Below are 20,813 nucleotides of genomic sequence, written 5' to 3'. Positions count from 1 at the left end.
ATATAGGTACGTGTTGGTTATATTTTGGGTGTAGTTTACTTTTAGTTTTTTCTATAAATATAACTTGGGTTTCGTGGATTTTTTATTTTATTTATTTCATTGCATGTTTGAGAAAAGCACTATACATACCTCGGCGGGAAATGGGGTTGCCCGCGCTCAGACCTATCCGCCGGCTTTACCCCCTTAATGGACGATTTCTGCGATAAAAAACCGATTGATTTACCAATAGAGTACGCGCACGTTGGAGGGCCTGCCATCTTGTGGCCTGAATCGGAAACATATGTGCATACTCACGACACATTTACGCCTCGCGCCAAAAATCTGATAGCTCCTATGCTGCCCCCTATAGTTCATGCACGGGGCCTATAAACTAAGAGTCAAGTAATTTTTTTATTTGTTCGATCCCCGCGTTTAATTTCTTCCCAGGCAGCACCCGTCGTTATAATTATATAAATTATTACAGTAAACAAGATTTTCTTAAAAGTCTGTCCTAGAGGGTGTCGGGTCTTACTGAAACGACGGGGGAGGCACAATTTATTGAGCAATTTGGCTGCAATGTAGCGTTCATGTGCACTGAAATTGAGTCTAGAATACTTCGCGTAAGAAGCTTACAGAAGATAGTAATGACGGGGATTAAGTGAGGAATAAATAAGGAGGGAGGGCAAATTGGCCTATATGACCAATAAGGACAAGCTATATACCCCTGGATAGCTTATTCTAAGTTCTAAAACTTTAACTTTTGTCAGTTTTAAGTTTTAAAACTGACAACCGCCGTGTCGCCGAAATAATTTTTAGCTTGTAAGATTTTTACTACTATATGTATGTTAGTTTGTAAGCTATGTATCTATGGGCCTTAGTTGCCTGATAATAAATTATATGTTATTTAATTTAATTTGCTATGGCAGGTAGTCCCAAATCTTTGTGTGAAAAAAGTTATCGCCGAAACTAGTGTGAGTTGAAACGTGACTATATAGTTTCTTTTCGATACTAAAAAGTTCCTGTATCGCAGATCATGAAGGTTTTGTTATTGTCGATGATTTTGTGTTACGATATTTTAGTTTAATATTAGTTTTCTTACATTTTTTTGTGTAAATTTTTTTTAAACAGCGATTTGACAAGTCTCGCCATACAAAAAAAATAGAGTATATAAAAAAACTTTTCCGGTGGTATGTCACTTATTCTTATTGGTTCATGGGCCAGTGTCCATACAAATCTGCCCATCCTCCTTTCTAAATAAGAAAACAGGCGAATTGAAACATAAAAGTACCTAGAAGCTTAAGAAACCTTAAGAAATCAAAATAAGATTGCCCTTCCTGCCAGTAATTTACAAATGAGTAATAAAAGCCCCTCCCAACAAATGCTCAGAGCTATTTAAAACTACATGTATGGACGTACAATGTCCGTACACTCATGCATAACTACAGGCTAGAAGAACTCGAGATTAGTTTAGAAAATTTGAAATGGCATATCATAGGACTAAGTGAAGTAAGAAGAGAAGGAGAGAGCCTAATGGAATTAAAATCCGGACATCTATTCTATTACTATGGAGCACAAAAAGGATTACACGGAGTGGGATTTCTCATAAACAAAGAAATTAAGCCACACATAACAAAGATATCCCATATAAGTAACAGAATAATAACCCTAGATCTGGAAATAAATAAGAGAACCTATACTTTCATTCAAGCATATGCACCCACCAGCAGTGCCTCGGACACGGAAGTAGACTCTTTTTTGATGAGAATCGAATCTACTTACTGGAGTAGTAAAGCAAATAATAAATACATCATGGGCGACTTCAACAGCCATATTGGACTCCGACAACCAGGTGAAGAAGATACACTAGGACCATATAATTTTGGCACAAGAAATAAAAGAGGAGATGGACTAATTAACCTGGCACGGACCTTGAATCTTAAAGTAGGAAACACCTTTTTCAACAAAAGACCAAACAGAAGATGGACTTGGGCACACCCTAACCAAACAAATAAAGCCCAAATAGATTTCTTCTTAATAAAGAACAAACACAATGTACAAGACATATCAGTGGTAAGGAATATAGACTTTATATCAGACCATAGGCCAGTCGAAATAATAATAAATACAAAGCAAAGCCGAAGAAAGATCTTTCATAGTCAGCAACGCATACAAAGTGACTCTGCAGACGCAGTACACACCACAACAGAAAAGTTATTTACAGACATCAATGTTAGAGGCTGCGAGACGGTACAGAAAAAATACAATATTATTGAAGAAACATTGAAGAAGGCTATAGAACAGTCTACTAAAAGAAAAGAAAATAAAGGCACAAACATATACTCCACCGAAACAAAAAGATTCTTAGAACTGAAGACACAATTGCAAGAAAAAGAAAAGAAAACCAGGGCCGATAAAAACAGAATAAAAGCAGTAAATAAAAGAATAAGAAAACTAACAAAGAGAGACATTGAGAATCAAAAAATGAAAGAAGTAGAAGAGCTACTGGCTTCTAAATGCGCTGTAAAAGGAGCAGAAAGAAAAATGACATTAGGAAAAGAACTCATTTCTAGCATAAAACATAATAATAAGAAATCTGAAAGTAGAAAAGAGATAGTGGATTCTGCAACAGACTTCTTTAGACAGCTATACATAAATAAGAAATACGACCCAACAATATATAACAGGAAAACATGCAATGAAGTGGAGCCATTCCTCACGGATGAAATATCGGCAGCAATAAAGAAACTTAAAACCGAGAAAGCAATAGGACCAGATGGGATTTGCAGTGAAATTCTAAAATACTCAAGCTACGAACTACACAAAGTCATTGCCTACGTGTTCAACGAAATAATAAAGAACGAAATAATACCCGAACAATGGAATATCTCTAACATTACTATCCTACATAAAAAAGGAAACAAAGACGATCTAGACAACTACAGACCTATAAGTATCATATCCTGCGTCTATAAACTATTCATGACAGTGATGACCAAAGAATACAAAATACACTAGAAGAACACCAGCCAGTGGAACAAGCTGGATTTCGGTCAAATTATAGCACAATGGATCATCTACATACGCTTAACCAACTTATAGAGAAAGGCACAGAATACCAAAATAAAGATATATACATTGCGTTTATAGATTTTACAAAGGCCTTCGACTCGATAGACCATACATTTCTATTCAAAACACTTGAAGAACAGGGCCTAGAGGTAAAATATGTCAACATACTAAAACGGATATACCAACATAGCAAGGCCAGAATAAAAACCGATAAATATGGTGAGCTATTCGGGTTGCAAAAAGGCGTAAAGCAAGGAGACCCTATCTCTCCGACATTGTTCAACGCATGCCTGGAGGCCATATTTAGAGTACTGGAATGGGAAAACAAAGGTATCAATATTAATGGGAAGTACATAAATAACCTACGATTTGCGGATGACGTCTTGATTGTGGCCGAAAAACCAAAAATACTCGAGGAAATGATCTTAGAATTTGACACAGCATGCAAGGAAGCAGGTTTAGCAATGAACATGAAAAAATGCAAAATTATTACTAATGGAGATAAAATACCAATAAATCTTGGAAGAAACAATATGGAATATGCTGAAGATTTCACATACCTGGGACAAATAGTTTCCTTCAAAGACAGACTCGACAAGGAAGTAGACTACAGAATTAGTAGAGCGTGGAAAAAATACTGGTCTCTAAAATCAATTCTAAAGAGTGACATGTCGATGGCCATTAAGAAAAAAGTATTTGATACTGCAGTCCTACCTACCTTAACTTACGGTGCCCAAACCTGGAGCCCCATCAAGAAACACACACATAAACTGAAAATTTGTCAAAGGGCAATGGAACGGTCCATGTTACAAATTAAAATTAAAGACAGAATCAGAAATGAAGTTATAAGAGAGAAAACTGGGGTAAAAGATGTAATACATGCAATAAAAAAGAGTAAATGGGCCTGGGCTGGCCATATATGTCGTACTACAGATAACCGATGGACCAAACATATCACAGAATGGTTACTAATAGACACACCGAGAAAACAGAAAAAACCGAATACAAGATGGAGAGATGAGCTACGAAATTTCGACAGATACTGGTGGAGAACAGCCCAGAATAGAAAGGAATGGGAAAAACTGGGGGAGGCCTTTTCCGCAAACGCGACATGCAAATGAATAAAATAAATTGAAAAACAATAAAAGTTAAAGAAAATAATTTAATAAATAAATGTAATAACAATGAAAGTGTAACAAAAACGCATGAAATAAAGGCTATTACTATTACTATTACTATTACTAATAAAAGCCCCTATAGCATATCTATAAGAATTTTTAACAGTCTTCATAAAGAAATAGCGGAAGAATTAAAATATGTCAAATTTGTAGGTTGCTTGAAGACTTATTTAATAAGTAATTGTTTTTATTCTATAGAAGAATATTTGGATGATAATAAATACCATAAATAGGCATATACTATATAGTGTCCGACCGAAACATGTTTTTTTGCCGAAACCGAAACCGAAACCGAATGTTCGGCTTTGGCTCTAGTTTCGGCCGAAACCGAAACCGAAACCGAACCTTTTGTAGACTTGTTAAAATCATTGAAAAAATGTCATAAAACTGCTTTTACACACATATTATGGGGCTGTCAACTCAACACCCAATGTCCTTGAAAAAGATGTTGCTTAAGCAGTTTTTTAAGAAAATTACTAGAGTTAGACCAAGATAATTCTGCAACGATTTTGATAACACACGGAGTGCAAGTGTTATTTTAAACGTCAAAACTTGCACTAGTTGTACTGCGTATGCTATCAGAATAATTGCAGAATTTTCTTAGTCTAACTCTATTAATTCACCAGTCAAGCTAACATGTAGATACAGGGTCAAGCAAAAACGCGAGCGCAGCGAGCGCGAAATTTTTTATTGAAATATAGCAAGGCCGGGTACCGATCTTCACCTGGGCCTAAAAGTCCGAAGTGCCCCAGTGCGGCGAACTTTCATGCGAAGTCAAAGCCGTGCTTCAGGCTTCAGGATAAGTAGTTGAGCACAGACTCCAACCAATGTCCATTGTATTAAAAAGCGAGATATTTCCTTGGGCGCTGGTGGCCTAGCGGTAAGAGCGTGCGACTTTCAATCCGAAGGTCGCAGGTATAAGCCCCGGCTCGTACCAATGAGTTTTCCGGAACTTATAAGTATACGAAATATCATTTGATATTTACTATTTGCTTTTCGGTGAAGGAAAAACATCGTGAGGAAGCCGGACTAGTCCCGATAAGGCCTAGTTTACTCTCTGGGTTCGAAGGTTAGTCTGACTGATGGCAGTCGCTTTCGTAAAAACTAATGACTACGCCAATTCTTGGGATTAGTTGTCAATTGGACCCCAAGCTCCCATGAGCCGTGGCAAAATTTCCGGGATTACGCGAGGAAGATGATGAGTTTTCTTATTATTCCTTTGCCCAGGCCCAGTAACATGCGACAGTGCTATCTCATTTACTCCGATACAATTAGACAGTATGCGCGTTATAGGTATTAACAGCCTCTTAAGACTGCGTCTAGTGGCGCCCTCATAAGTGGAATTGTGTTTTGATAATAAACCAATTAATTTCTGTACCTATACATGAATCAGTATATGTAGGTACATATTAATATTGTTGTCCTACTTATTCCCCAACTTTTGGTCTTTGTCACATAGTTTAGTTTCATAGTACTAAGTACCATTTCGTAAGTTTCGGCCCGGCCGAAAGGTTCGGCCGTTTTTTGGCCGAAACCGAAACTACAGCCGAGACATGATTTTTTGGCCGAAACTGGCCGAAACCGAAACCGAAACCGAATCTTCGGTCGGACACTAATACTATACTATAAAAAAAAATATTGTGACTACTATTTGTTTGTGTATTCTGTAATTTGTATGTTATAATTGTTTTATGTGTTAGTGTTAGATAAAATTGCCATACCCTTATAGGGTCTCATATTGTGAAACATTATTAGTTAAGAACATCTGTGTAAACACCAATATGAAAGCAATAAACATATTATTATTATTATTATATTAGTAGTACTCCATAAACTGTACCCCTAGTCTAAACTTCATTCGATAACGTGACGTGACGTACGCGTTTGCGTTAAGTGTCAGTTTGTATGGGATTTTGAGTTTCCTAAACGTCCCGCTTGGCGCGCTGTTCAAAATCCCGTACAAAAATAGACAACGCAAACGCGAACGCTCGTCACGCTATCGAATGAAATTTACAAAGCATTTGCTATCGCATTCTCCCAAAGGTTAGCTGAAAGAGATCCCTTTTAGGGGTAAGTTCGCCTTTGTACATAACATTTTTATTTTTGTTTTGTCTTGTCCGTTTTATGTAAACCTGTTTATGTGCAATAAAGTGACATACATACATACATACACTCGGGACTGGTAGTTTACGAGTGAATATGAATACCCTTTAGCATTATATCCGGTTAGAAGTAGGTACAGTCACCATTTCGTGGTTGGTCCCGTAGTAAAAGTTGCTCAGTATAGTCCCAAAACCTCCCTGGCAACGGGAATGCAGTTATTTTTTGGCTACCATGTATATCTGATGGCGATTTTACTAGGTTTGTTCGTGTATGAGCTGCGCATATAAAAACCCCAACTTTAAGAAGTTACTAGACGTAGTCAAGTAAGCGCCAGATGGAAATATGCCGTGCCTCGTACAATTAAGATGTTTTGGCACCAGCTTGAAATGTTATTCATTAGTTTAAGTACTGTTTTCCCGCGGCAAAACGATTTAAGTACCTAAATCTAGCTTTACAGTAACTATTCATGGATAGATAGATGATAGATAATGCGTTTATTTGTTTGCCACATTACACACAGAAAGTACAAATAGGTAATAAAACGAAAAAAATAAACAGATAATACTAAATCCAAAAAAAGAAACACAAATTTCATGGATTTATGGGCATTTTCACTTGTACTCACCATTTGTTTTTTTTCGAAAATCCATCAACTTTTGGGTTATTTCTACTCAGAATCACGAGGACTATCGATTCAAAAAGAAAAAAAATGTGTCCCATAAAAAAAAATCAGTTTTGTAACGCATTTTCACATACATTTTGTATGGACCGTTACAAAACTGACACCCAAAATTTGTATGAAAAACTGGGGACACTTTTTTTCTTTGTCTCATTCAATAGTACTCGTGATTTTGAGTATAAATAACCCAAAAGATGATGGTTTTTCGAAAAAAAGTAAATGATACCATTTTTTCTGAAAACTCCCTTATTAGGAAATTATGTTATACCCAGAGAACGGGTTATACCTTATAATTATATACCAAATACAAACACTTCTTAATTGTCAAACTCATATGCCTAAGTACTACATTTTTTTCATATCAAAGTTTTATACAAAAACACTAATGTTTTTAATGTCAAAGGGTTTTTAAACTGCCATATTCTGTGAGTGTGTCATATTTTTGAAGACACCATAGATAGGTACCATTGTCCACACTGTTAACTGCACTGAAAAAAATATGATTAATCGAACACACAATAAAGTGATTTTATTAAGATTAAACTGCTATTACAATATCAACTATAGTTCGTTTTTTTTTGCATTGAAAGAAGATAAGCGATCTTGACATGTCTTTTAAATGAAAAACGCTTTTTAAAAATCAATAACTATATTACTTATGAAAGCAGAACAATATTCATTAGTGTCCGACCGAAGGTTCGGTTTCGGTTTCGGCCAGTTTCGGCCAAAAAATCATGTTTCGGCTGTAGTTTCGGTTTCGGCCAAAAAACGGCCGAACCTTTCGGCAGGGCCGAAACTTACGAAATGGACTACAAATGGTACTTCGGACAAAGACCAAAAGTTGGGGAATAAGTAGGACATATTTAATTACACAAACGGGTCTACCGCGATATAATTTCATTGTTTTTACCTTTAATTCCGACGTTTCAGCTGAGTTGCACCAGCTGTGGTCACGGAAAGACTTCTTCTTTTTTTTTTGTGGTCTCTGGTTCTGTTTGTTTGTTCTGTCTGTGGTTCTGTTTTGTGGTCTGGCCATTGGACGGTCGACGCAGTTTTTAGAGGCTGTCAACACCTATAACGCGCACACTGTCTAATTGTATCGAAGTGAATGGGATAGCACTGTCGCACGTAGCAGTTGTCCGAGTATCAGCTCGGCCCGAGTCGAGCGATGTCTTTTTCGCTCTTATTCACTCACTTATTCAGTCATTTTCCTATCTACCTCTAATGGCAAATTATAAGCGAGGCTAAAGGCTACGCTCAACTAGTGCCGCAAAATTGATTTTCTCAATAGTTAATATTTTGCCAGGCTGACTATTGATTAAAACGAAGAAAAAACCCTTAAAAGTGTCCCCAGTACAGTTTTTCATACGAATGCTCAACCTTAGCCTCACTTTTTATACAATGGACAATGGTTGAAGTCTGTGCTCAACTACTTATCCTGAAGCCTGAAGCACGGCTTTGACTTCGCATGAAATTTCGCCTCACTGGGGCACTTCGGACTTTTAGGCTCAGGTGAAGATCGGTACCCGGCCTTGCGATATTGTTAACAAAAAATTTCGCGCTCGCTGCGCTCGCGTTTTTGGTTGACCCTGTATCTACATGTTAGCTTGACTGGTGAATGAATAGAGTTAGACCAAGAAAATTCTTCAATGGTTTTGATAGCATACGCAGTGCAACTAGTGCAAATGTTATGTATATGTCATAATTTCATAGAAGTTTTGACGTTTAAAATAACACTTGCACTGCGTGTGTTATCAAAATCGTTGCAGAATTATCTTGGTTTAACTCTAGTAATTTTCTTAAAAAACTGCTTAAGTAACATCAATTTCAAGGACAGGGTGTTGACAGCGCCATAATATGCCCTTCGGCCGCGTACGCAACTGGAGCTTCGTAACCAGTTGCGATCGAATACTTTTTCGGTCTTGTACGAAACCGATTGCGATCAAAAACTATTTTCTTCTCATACGTAACCAGTTACGATCGAACATTTTTTGTTTTTGTACGAAACCTCTCGACCGTTCATGAAACCAGCAAAGACTTTCTTATTATAAACTTTAATGTACTAATAATGCACACGTTATACCGGTAATTAAGCCCGTTTAAGCTAACTCTGCACCGTGTTTGATAGCATATATTATGGAAGTATTATTTTATATAATATACGTCATCATTGAATAGAAATTAAAAAAATCGCATCTTTATTATCTTACGTAAGAACTATGAAAACCCCCTCCCTCCCCCTTGTAAGAAAAAATGCGATCTTTTCGACCCCATTCCCCCCTAAATCGTCTTACGTAATAAATGAATGGCGCTCAAGTAGCTACTTCCGAGCCTCGACCAACAATAACGTACTATTACCGATTTTTGGTCTAGGTAGGTAAATGTAAACATAATTGGTTATGTAAATATAAAAAGTTACATATGTCTAAAATTAATCTAGTATAAAGGTTAGTTTATGTGAAACATCGTCAAACACGGTGCAGAGTCAGCTTAAACGGGCTTAATTACCTGTATAACGTGTGCATTATTAGTACATTAAAATTTATAATAAGAAAGTCTTTGCTGGTTTTACGAACGGTCGAGAGGTTTCGTACAAAAACAAAAAATGTTCGATCGTAACTATGAGAAGAAAATAGTTTTTGATCGCAATCGGTTTCGTACAAGACCGAAAAAGTATTCGATCGCAACTGGTTACGAAGCTCCGGTTGCGTACGCGGCCGAAGGGATAATATGTGTGTAAAAGTGGTTTTATGACATTTTTTCAACGATTTTAACAAGTCTACAAAAGTTTCGGTTTCGGTTTCGGTTTCGGCCGAAACTAGAGTCAAAGCCGAACATTCGGTTTCGGCAAAAAAACATGTTTCGGTCGGACACTAATAAATGATTGTATTAGATTCATAATTGTTACATATTTGCCGTAACTTATTTTTAAAATGTGTTTTTCAATTAAAAGACACATCAAGATTGTTTACCTTATTTCTAATGCTAAAAAAAACGAATTATAATGTATTACGTTCGTTCGAACGTACAAACAGTAAACTTTACTGCTTGGTTCGATAGGCTCATATGGAACTGTTTAAATTAAACGTTAATGCAATTTCAATTGTTTTAAACGATTTTTTTTCTCAGTGTGTCCATTTGTAAACCTTATAACAAAAGGCATAAAGGTCCACCGATGGACAGTTAAGAATGTTGCTGTTTGTAGAGTGCCACCTAGTGTTGTTAAAAGACTAGTCTTGAAGACTTTTAAAGCTTAAAGACTTGCAAACCTTGAAGGTTCAAGCTTTGAAGACTCGAGCGTTAAAGGTTTGAGCTCAGCTTTTAAGACTTAAATGCTACAAACCTTATAGACAAACCTTCAAAGCTTAGGAGGCTTTAAAGCTTGAGGCCTAAAGACTCGAGGTTTCTGTGCTCGTGAGCAGCAACGCGAACTTATTAAGTTGAGGCTTATATATTATGGTCAAGACTTTAAGGTTCGAGGCTTCTAGACTCAGAAGTCGCGACTCGAGTCTTGTAGTTTACGCCTCGAAGCTTAAATTCACAACACTAGTACCACCTCTTAGACTATGTCGCAAATATGAACTCTTGACCTTTCGCCACTTTAATCGCCACTTATATGAATAGATTCGGAGCCGTGACTAAACCTTTTACAGTAAATATTTATTAAATCAAAAAGTAAACACAGTTTACAGTACCATAGAGAAATGAAGTACCTACGCATGCTCACTTCATACATCACTTTTGGTATCAAAACGACTATTATTTTCGTAGTCGACATCTAGTATCGAGTAGCGGAAGTATCAGTACCGCTACTTGATACTAGATGTCTCGAGTGTCGCGACTAGCAAAAATTGTATTAAACAACAATTTACAACTAATATTATAAGCAGAAGGAGTTGAAAATAGAGTTCCGATTAATCCGGTTATAATATTAGCTGAATTTTGTTGAGCTTAGACTTTTCAGTCGTCGCAATATCTATTGTCCAGTAGCAGTACTGATAATTCCGCTACTCGATGCTAGATGTCGACTACGAAAAATAGTCGTTTTGGTACTAAAACTGGTGTATGGAGTGAGCACTATGTATTTTTTTCTATAGAGAACAGTACTCAAAACATAAAGACACCCTATTAAATATATTAAGAACGGGTCACTCACGTATTTTAAGTCGAAAAACGCTCGACATGTTTCACTCCGTACCGTTTTTCGACTTGAAATACGTGAGTGACCCGTTCTTTATATATTTAATATGTCTGTGTCTCACGGAAGTTTTGTTATTATCAGTGATCGTACATTTTCCAGCATTTTTGGTGCAGCGAAGTGTTGTTAACGGAATTGGTATAAATAATTTCAACCCTAATGATTAATTACCGTTTATTACGTTGATATTAACCTTAATTTACCATTTCAGTTAAAATTATCTATACCAATTCCGTTAACACCACGCGAATCGATTTCGTGCAGCGGAGTGGTGTTAACGGAATTTGTATAAATAATTTCAACCCTAATGATTAATTAGCGTTAATTACGTTAATATTAACCTTAATTTACCATTTCAGTTGAAATTATCTATACCAATTCCGTTAACACCACTCTGCTGCACCAAAATGCTGGAAAATGTACGATCACTGGTTATTATATAAAGAAACCCTCATAAATATTCACGGCTTTGTCTTTTCATTGCATTGAACTGTGACCTTTCTATAGTTTAGTTGTGCACGTGCACGTGGGTGTTCTCTGCAGTCCGCATTCGAACAATCAGGGAAAACGAGGCATTTTACTTTTATTTTTAATCTTTAGAGCTTAAATGACTTGTTATTTCTTCCCACGCTGCAGGTGCTTTCGTTCGCCGACTATTAGCAAAATAAGTATTACTATTTTATACCAGGAACTTTAGTGCACTATTTAAAGTTGAAATAATGCTTATCAATAACAGGTTTATTTATGATGGAAAATATTACATGAACGCACATAGATATACAAAACAATAAACATACAAGAATGACACATAAACACAACATATACACCTCTCTAAACCTAAACTACATTTAAAAAACCGGACAAGTGCGAGTCGGACTCGCCCACCGAGGGTTCCGTACTTTTTAGTATTTGTTGTTATAGCGGCATCAGAAATACATCTGTGAAAATTTCAACTGTCTACAAATAGAGCCTAGTGACAGACAGACGGTCAGACAGACGGACGGACAGCGGAGTTTTAGTAATAGGGTCCCGTTTTTACCCTTTGGGTACGGAACCCTAAAAATCACCCCTCGGCAAGGTGCCGTTGATGCTGGCAGCATTACCCCGCTGTATTGCAATAGTGATGAGCGGTGCGAGGAAGCTGCCAGCCCTAGGGTCCCCAGTCACAGGATTTGTCGATGTTAAAGTGACATTCGGATGTCAACTGCAGCTGCATTAAGGTAACATTCCATTTCTGACCGCAGCTGCACTGCTCCGACACGTCGATGTTATTGTCAATTTCCATAGTAAAATGAATGACAAGACAATGAATGACAGTAACGTCGCAACAGTAGTGCAGCTGCCGTTGGAAATGGACTGTCACCTTTACTGTTGCAATACTGCAGCGGAATTTACGTGGGCGCTGCGCTGCCACTGTCAAGTTCCTTCATAAAATGAGTGTCGTATTGAACATTCTAATCACGGCAGTGTGGCAACGAATTTCATTCATTTTATCAAGGAAATCGACAGTGCGCAGTGGCAACGTCCATGTCTAAGTAGCAGTAATACCGTTGGTGACAGACCATTTCCAACGACAGCAGCACTACCATTCATTTTACCATGGAAATTGACAATAACACCGACGCGTTTGTACTAGTAGTGCAGCTGCGGTCAGAAATGGAATGTTACCCTTAGTGTAGCTGCGGTTGCCATCCGAATGTCACCTTTACTATAAGTTAAGTTCCTGCCAGAAATAGGTATATCTATGTTTACCCAAATATTTTATTTTATTTACCTAGGTATGTAAGTTTGTTAAAACTCCTTGCTAAAAATGAAAATATAAGTGGAATCCAAACATTCATTTATAGTCGCCGTCAGATCAATCGGAGTGAAAAATATTTTCACAAACATCCAAACCTTCAAGAAATCTTCTATTCGTTCAGATATTTTTGAGCATCTTGGACGCTCCGATATATCCGATGGCGACTTTACAACTCGAAGACAAAAATGTAAAATTAATCCAAATCTCAATACCTTTCCCACTTGACCGCTCTCCATTGAGGCTTAAGAACTCGAGCACTCCTGAGGGCTCAAAGACATTCTTCAACGAGAAAAATGTAGAGCTGCGTTCTTAAGAGGCTCTTTGAAGGATGTCATTCATTTTTGCGTTGTTATTTGTTGGTCTTGAGAAAATACCTATATATAGTTAATATTGTATAAAATGGAGTAGAAAAAATTTGAAAAGGTATAAATTATACTTACTTAAAACAATTTGCCTTTATAGTTTTGTGATCAAGTACTTTTAAAGAGGAAAAGATAAGTCTCGTCAACAATAAAATTACTTAATAGCAAAAGAAAAACGTTGGTAGCCTAGCGGTAGATGGAGTCCTAACAGTGGTAGCGCCTAGAGAGAGAGTTGGAGAGTAAAGGCGAAAGGGCGGTCCCTATCACCAACACCGGACCGGTGAGGAGAAAGCATCATGAAGAAAATGGAGAAGAGAAGAAGCTGGAGAAAATGGAGACTGGAGAAGAGAAGAAATCGCCACAGAAAAAGAGACGGCGCTAGATGCTAGGTTAGGTTTTAGGTTTTGCGTAGGTTAACCCAAGTAGCTGTGATCATGATGTGATGATGTGATGGTGGTGTGATGATGATGTGTGATGAACTTACACACCTTCATGATGTTCTTGATAATGATGAAAACTTATTATAAAACATGCTAAAAATTTACTGCGAATAATTTAAAGTCTTATTAAAAAGCCCCTGTTTCCTAAAAGCTGCTCCATTTTCACTTTTAGCATTTTCCGCAACCTTTTTATTACTTACCTAACCCGACTAAAGTCTGAAAAAAATTAATAACTCCGATACTGTTTTAAAATGTCCTTTTTGCTCAAATGAAATTCACGGAAGGCTTGCTTCGAATATTCCTGACTGGCAGGCCAATTCGAACATGAATCTGACATCAATACATTATTTGTATCATATTGAAATCATATCAGATAGCCGTCATTTGCGTGGTCATTTTGCTCGGACTTAGAGCGTTTCCATATTGCCCGATCCGATATCGGATGTCGGAAGGAAGTAAAATGTAAGATATATGTGTTTCTCTGTATTTATTTATGCATTTAATAAATCATTATTACTAAAAACGGATAAATAACGCAAAAAAGGCGGACTTAATGCCAATGGCACTCTCCTGCAGCTGTTTTTGTCATAGGCGTCTTCCGACATCCGATATCGGAAAGGCGCTTCCGATAAATTCAGCCATGTCGGAGCCCCCCGTCGGCAGTCTGACCGATAATATTTGTTGGGTGAGTATGTGTAGGCAAATGCTTGTTGTAGTGTGCGTGACCGCTAAAGACGGCGCCCGGGCGCGCCCCTGCCGCCTGACTATGCAGATGTAGGATCCTACATCCGATATCGGATCGGACAATGTGAAAACGCTCTAATGCGAGCAAGACGCCCTCGCGAATGACAGCTAAATGATATGATTCCAATATCAATCCGATATAAAATTAATTTTGTAACAAGCAGAAACGTCTGCGAACGATGCTATTAAGCTTAAACAAATTAAAAGTGGAAATCTTCACTGTCTTGGGTGTGACTTGAACTCACGACCTCTGGATCACTAGTACAGTGCTCTGCCATCTGAGCTACCAAGACCGTACCCAATACAGCGAATATTTCCACCATATATGAGCCATAGCAAAGAGAATAGAGTGCATAGAGTGCATAGATCATTGTCAAAGTAAATTATGTAGCCACTGTAAATTTACTGCCATCTTTCGACAGAAGATAAAACTGTTAAAACGCCATTTGACTTTTGATCCTTATTCTTTCAATGTTATGTGTTAACTTATTAAATATTAATATTAACGCCATCTACTCGACTATAGGCCAAAGGTATGGTGCAATATTTTCGAGCGATGGCGCCATAACCTTCAGCCTACTCTCGAGTAGATGGCGTTAATATGAATATCTAACAGTTTTAATCGTCTGTCGAAAGATGGCAGAAAATGTACAGTCGGAGTCAAAAATATGTTTACACTTTTGCACCTTACTCCTTTGTAATAAGGCGAAAAATGTAAACATATCTTTGACGTCGACCGTACTGTAGCTAGAGTCAGACCGTAAATAGTCTGCAGCGATTCTGATAGCCCACGCAGTGCAAGTGTCATTTTAAACGTCAAACTTCTATGAAATTATAACGTATAAATAACACTTACACTGCGTGGGCTATCAAATCCGCTGCAGAATTTTCTTGGTGCGACTCTACATAATTTATAGTAACTCTCCATTTCAAATTCTCTTTGGCCATAGCAAAGACATATGTAACTTCGTATAAGACGAATAAAGTCTAAGGAAAAAACGTGCCTCGGAATTCAAGTAAAAGTCATTCTCGAATAGGTGGCGCACACACCTTTAGCCTATCCTCGGATAGATGGCGTGACGACACCGTTTCATATTTAACAATTTTAACACATAGATATCAGTGAATGAACATGGATCAAAATGATATTAAAAATATAAAATTATTTATCCATATATATACATTTTTTGATAACTTTATACGTTTTCATTTTGAGTTTTAGTCGTGTGTCGATAGATGGCAGTAAATTTACAGTGACTACAAAATTTACAATGACAGGACCCCTCTATACTATCTATTCTTTTTGGCCATAGGGAGGCTCTAGCGACATCTATCGTAAGAGTCTTACCCTTCTTAAAAAGCCGTTTAACCGGAGTCCACTTTTAATTTGTTTCTAAGCTCAATCTGATATTGTTTAGATGTCAGGTGCACGTTCGAATTGGCCTGTTGGATTGAGAGGGATTCCATTAAATTTCCTCGTGCCTGGGGCTAGCTTCGTTCTCGAGTGAAATGGAATATGAATCGAATTGGACACGTCAAATTTTGATTCGAACTAAGGTAGAAATGGTGGTTAAATTTTGATTGCGACTGATGCGTCACATTAAACGTGCAGCTGCATTAAGGATCACTCACGTTAGACCGGGCCGTGGCCGGGCCGGAGCTTCCGGCGCATAGTTTTCTATGGAAAGCATCACGTGATCGCCTGTCATGTCATAGAAAAGTAAGCGCCGGAAGCTCCGGCCCGGTCACGGCTCGGTCTAACGTGAGTCATCGTTTAAGGTAAAGTTCCGATCCAGACTGCACCAGCGTTACTGCTGCAGTAATGCAGGGCGACATTCAGACAGTCGGAATCCGAACGGTACATAGAGGTACTATTGTACCTCTATGTACCCCTCCCCCGTTTCATCTCTATATTATTATATAGAGATGAAACGGGGGAGGGGCCAAACGACCGAACGAGATGCGCTTATGGAACTTTCAGTAGGAGTAACAGAGAAGGCGGTATTATTGCTTGTCCTTGTCACAGTCTCACTTTTTGTTTGTTCCCCACCTTTTTATTAGTATGGAGAATGGTGGGCAACAAATGAATTCGACCAATCACAGTGTCGCATTTGCGTATGTTTTGTCCCTCACGGAGGCACGCGTATACCACTTCTATACGATCCTACCTTCTATGCTGCTGCGGCTGTCCTTGTCAATTTCCTTGATAAAACGAGTGACGTTCGCAGCTGCGTTACTGGTGCGATTGCGACGTTCAATCAGTCACTTATTTGTGACGTTCTCAATCAAAAGGTACCATATCGCTTGACATAAGGACGCTCTGAGAGGTTATTCCTACAAGCAAATTTTCTCTTTATGGTTATTAGCCACAAAGTGGTACACAGCCTGTGTTAAAACAAAATCCACTTTATTACTAAGAGGTAGAAAATAATTGTAATAACAATCATCTAAAACATTAAAAGCACAAAACATTGTAATGACTGTAATTAAGATGTCTAGCTCAAATTCTGTACCTAAGTGCTTTATTAAATTGCCTAACAATTCGAGAGCTGGCCAATCTTAATGTCCTTAATGTATCCTGTATGTACCGCCGTACTTATACTACTTATTCAATATTTGAGGAAAAAAAACACCTAAAAGGTACCATTTTAACGTTTAATGTCCTTTTATGAAGCTTAGGTATTTTTATTTAAGTACCTAACTTAAAAAGCTTCAACTCAATTTAACATTTTAAGCTTTAATATTACCAGACAGAGTGATGGCAGGGCAGGTGGACCAAAATGTTAACAGATTGGCGGCCGCTTTCGTATGGTAAAAGCGCCTGGCGTCCGTTAGCTCGCAGGAGTGACATTCGGAAGATCGCAAGCCATTTCTGGATGAGACCTAGTAGTCCAGGATCAAGATGTGGCGTACAAGTACTATTCAAGCGCTGGTGGCCTAGCGGTACCTAAGAGCGTGCGACTTTTAATGCGAGGTCGCAGGTTCAATCCCGGCTTGTACCAATGAGTTTTTTCGGAACTTACGTACGAAATATCATTTGATATTTACCAGTCGCTTTTCGGTGAAGAAAAACATCGTTAGGAAACCGGACTAATACCAATAAGGTCTAGTTTACCGAGAGTTTACCCAATGTTGGATGGTCGGATGGTAGTCGCTTTCGTCAAACTAGCCTGCCTATTCCAATTCTCGGGATTAGTTGCCAAGCGGACCCCAGGCTCCCATGAGCTGTGGCAAAATACAAAGAAATAGTACAAGTAGGTACCTACTACTGAAAATATGCAACAAGGCGAAGGCCAAACATAATCTTGTCAGCGTATACCTTCCACGCATATTTTCCTTTAGAAAGTAATCTGGCATTACCATCATTACCAAACTTCGACTATCTGCTACACCACCCACTATACACATAAACATAACAATACATACACAAAGTGTATACCTAAACACATCAATATCAAAACTCATTAGCGCCGCACATTAATCACACACCGCGTGGCAAAGCGGCCCAACTTGAATTAAAATGAAAACAAAATCAAAATGGCCGCTAAAAATCCGTTCATTTCCTGAACACGCCAGATCGTGATACGGCACGAAATGAAATCCATCTGTTACGGGCAAAGACTTAAATGTATGGTCTCGGTGTTCAGCTGTGAGAAAAACTGTGATTTTTGTTTAGGTCTAAGTTTGAGTTAGTCCGTTGCGTCTTTAGACAATAACTCCCTTATCCATTAACGCGCTACAAACCTCAATTAGCTAATAATCGTTTGTCTTTATCTGTCATTTTGACTGATGTATTTGTAAGAAAGGGATAAAACATAATTTGACTAAATCGGGCCCGTAAAGTGTTTTGAATAAGGGGGTTGTGTAGCTTAGTTTCTTCTTGACGGCCTCCCAGCCAAGTCAGCAGTAACCCTGGGTTCGAATCCTGGTAAGGGCATTTATTTGTATGGTTATCAAAAATATTTATTCCTGAGTTGTGAATGATTTCTCTGTATACAATTACAAGTACCTATTTATATTACTATAGGTATGTATTTTAAGTTACGTTAGATTATTATTTATTTCAATAATATTATTCCTTTCTTAAATGAAGCTCTCTAATATTTGAACCCTCTCCTCCAATATTTAAGTCTCCAAACTTTAAGGTTCTACCTTAAATAATTTAAGCTGTGCGTTATTTCTGAGAGTGTATTTATAACGCTACTGTTTAATATCTAGAAAAGATTTCTGACATTTATACAAACATTAAAACAACTACTTTCATTTAAACCAACAAACAAAAGATTTATTTTTAAATTCTCGACAAACTGAGCTACCTAAATAAAACAAATCACAAACAAATAGCAAAACAAAGCGAAACCCACAAAGCTTTGTTTTCCCTCAAAGCGTCAGTTCTAGACTTATTACCTTTTACCGGGCCCAGCCAGGCGTTAACAAAGGTACGGGCAGCTTTTATTTCTAACTCGGTTAGCACATGTGCTAAATGCTGTCTAGTTTGAATTTAGAGCCACGAGCCACGAGGTGTTTAAATTAGCAAAATGCTAACATTATTAGGTGGTTATAATGTTGAAGAAGTTAACAACTGCATGGAGACGCATATGTTTCTTGCATCGAAAATGTACATATGGCGCAGTACTACATAGTTAAAAGAAAACGAACTTACCTTTTAATATTGTACGTCCGTGTGAAATACCAGCAATCATCTAAAAACTGCGTGCTTAGAAATCATAGAGAAATAATTACGGAAATAGTGGTACATACCTACATCAGTTATTCTTACCAAAACGCGAGTTATTTCGTTGTCGACATCTAGCGTCAATAGCGGAATTTATCAGTACCTACTGCTAGTCGACAATCGATGTCGCGACGATCGAAAAGTCTAATGCTCAACAATTTTCAGCTAATATTATAAATTGTTTTAGAGTACATTTTTCGTCAGTAGCGACACTTGTGACATCCTGGTGTTAACTAGTGGTACAGATAAATCCGCTACTTGACTCTAGATGTCAACATATATTTCTCTATGTTAGAAATGGACTAAGTGCACAGACTGCAGTGACAGAATGTGGAAATCAAAAATATTAGGGTTCCGTACCTCAAAAGGAAAAAACGGAACCTATAAGGATCACTCGTGCGTCTGTCTGTCTGTCTGTCTGTCTGTCTGTCTGTCTGTCTGTCTGTCTGTCCGTCTGTCACAGCCGATTTTCTCCGGAACTACTGGACCAATCAAGTTGAAATTTGGTACACATATGTAAGTTTGTGACCCGAATACGGACATGTAACGTAATCAAATGAATTTTAAACATGGGGGCCACTTTTGGGGGGTAAATGAAAAAATGAAAAAAAAATATTTTTCAAACTATATTATGTTACATATCAAATGAAAGAGCTTATTGTAAGGATTTCAAATATTTTTTTTTTTATAATTTTCGAATCAACAGTTTAGAAGTTATTCAAGAAAATAGGCAAAAAATGACCATTCCCCCCCCTTATCTCCGAAACTACTAGGTCTAAAATTTTGAAAAAAATACATAAAATAGGTCTATACCTATAGATGACAGGAAAACCTATTAGAAATGTACAGTCAAGCGTGAGCCGGGCTTAATTACAGTTTTAATCCGACCCCTACGGATTTTTTAAAGAGATTTCACTCACGTTTCACATAAAAAATACATTGTTAACAGTGCCGGATTACTTAGAGTAGTAGTTTTCTTAGAGTAATTGGTGATAATTTTCTGATAAGATAATCATTTTAAATATTTAACGGTCTTACCTACTTACGAGTAATTGTAAGGTCAAATTAAAAATAATGTTAAAAAAAATGTTAAATTGAGAGCTAGCTTAAAGTTTTTTGTACTCGTCGACTTTAATGGTTGAATTAATAAAGACTTTGTAACCAATAAGCAAAACAAGCACGTGCTTAGGGCACCACGTTCAGGAGGGGCACCAAAATGCCAGGTTGAAAAAAGTGAACAAATTTTAAAATTAGGGACAGACACATCGTTTTTACCACACGATTTTTTCAAGCTGTCCAAGAGCTAATTTGCAAAAATAATGGCGCGTAATTCTTTGGGAAACAATCGGTAGCAGTAGAAGAGTCGTGATTACATGCATAGATTCGATTTCAACCCACTCTTTTGCGGTTCGGCGTTAGGTCTTATGCGAGGCCTTCTGCCTTAATTACACTTGGGCGTGGATCCAAATCCAAGCTTTCCTCTTTCGCAGCTAGGCCTACTGCCTTTCTCACACTTCGCCAATTC

At 37.7% G+C, this 20,813-nt stretch overlaps 1 protein-coding gene and 1 non-coding gene across 2 annotated transcripts in view; one reads left to right on the top strand and one right to left on the bottom strand.

The window, feature by feature from the left end:
• The window catches only part of LOC134801496 (protein boule), a 49,182-nt gene that overhangs the window by 3,037 nt on the left and 25,332 nt on the right, over positions 1 to 20,813 (top strand). The gene's annotated exons all lie outside the window — the stretch shown is intronic.
• Positions 14,774 to 14,846, bottom strand: Trnat-agu (transfer RNA threonine (anticodon AGU)). The gene has a single exon. It is a non-coding gene; the product is annotated as a tRNA-Thr (tRNA).

The sequence above is a fragment of the Cydia splendana genome, chromosome 22, assembly GCF_910591565.1.
Source record: "Cydia splendana chromosome 22, ilCydSple1.2, whole genome shotgun sequence".
NCBI classification, from domain to species: Eukaryota; Metazoa; Arthropoda; class Insecta; order Lepidoptera; family Tortricidae; genus Cydia; species Cydia splendana.
Note: the sequence above shows the minus strand (reverse complement) of the source record. Positions and strands in the feature narration are given on the sequence as shown.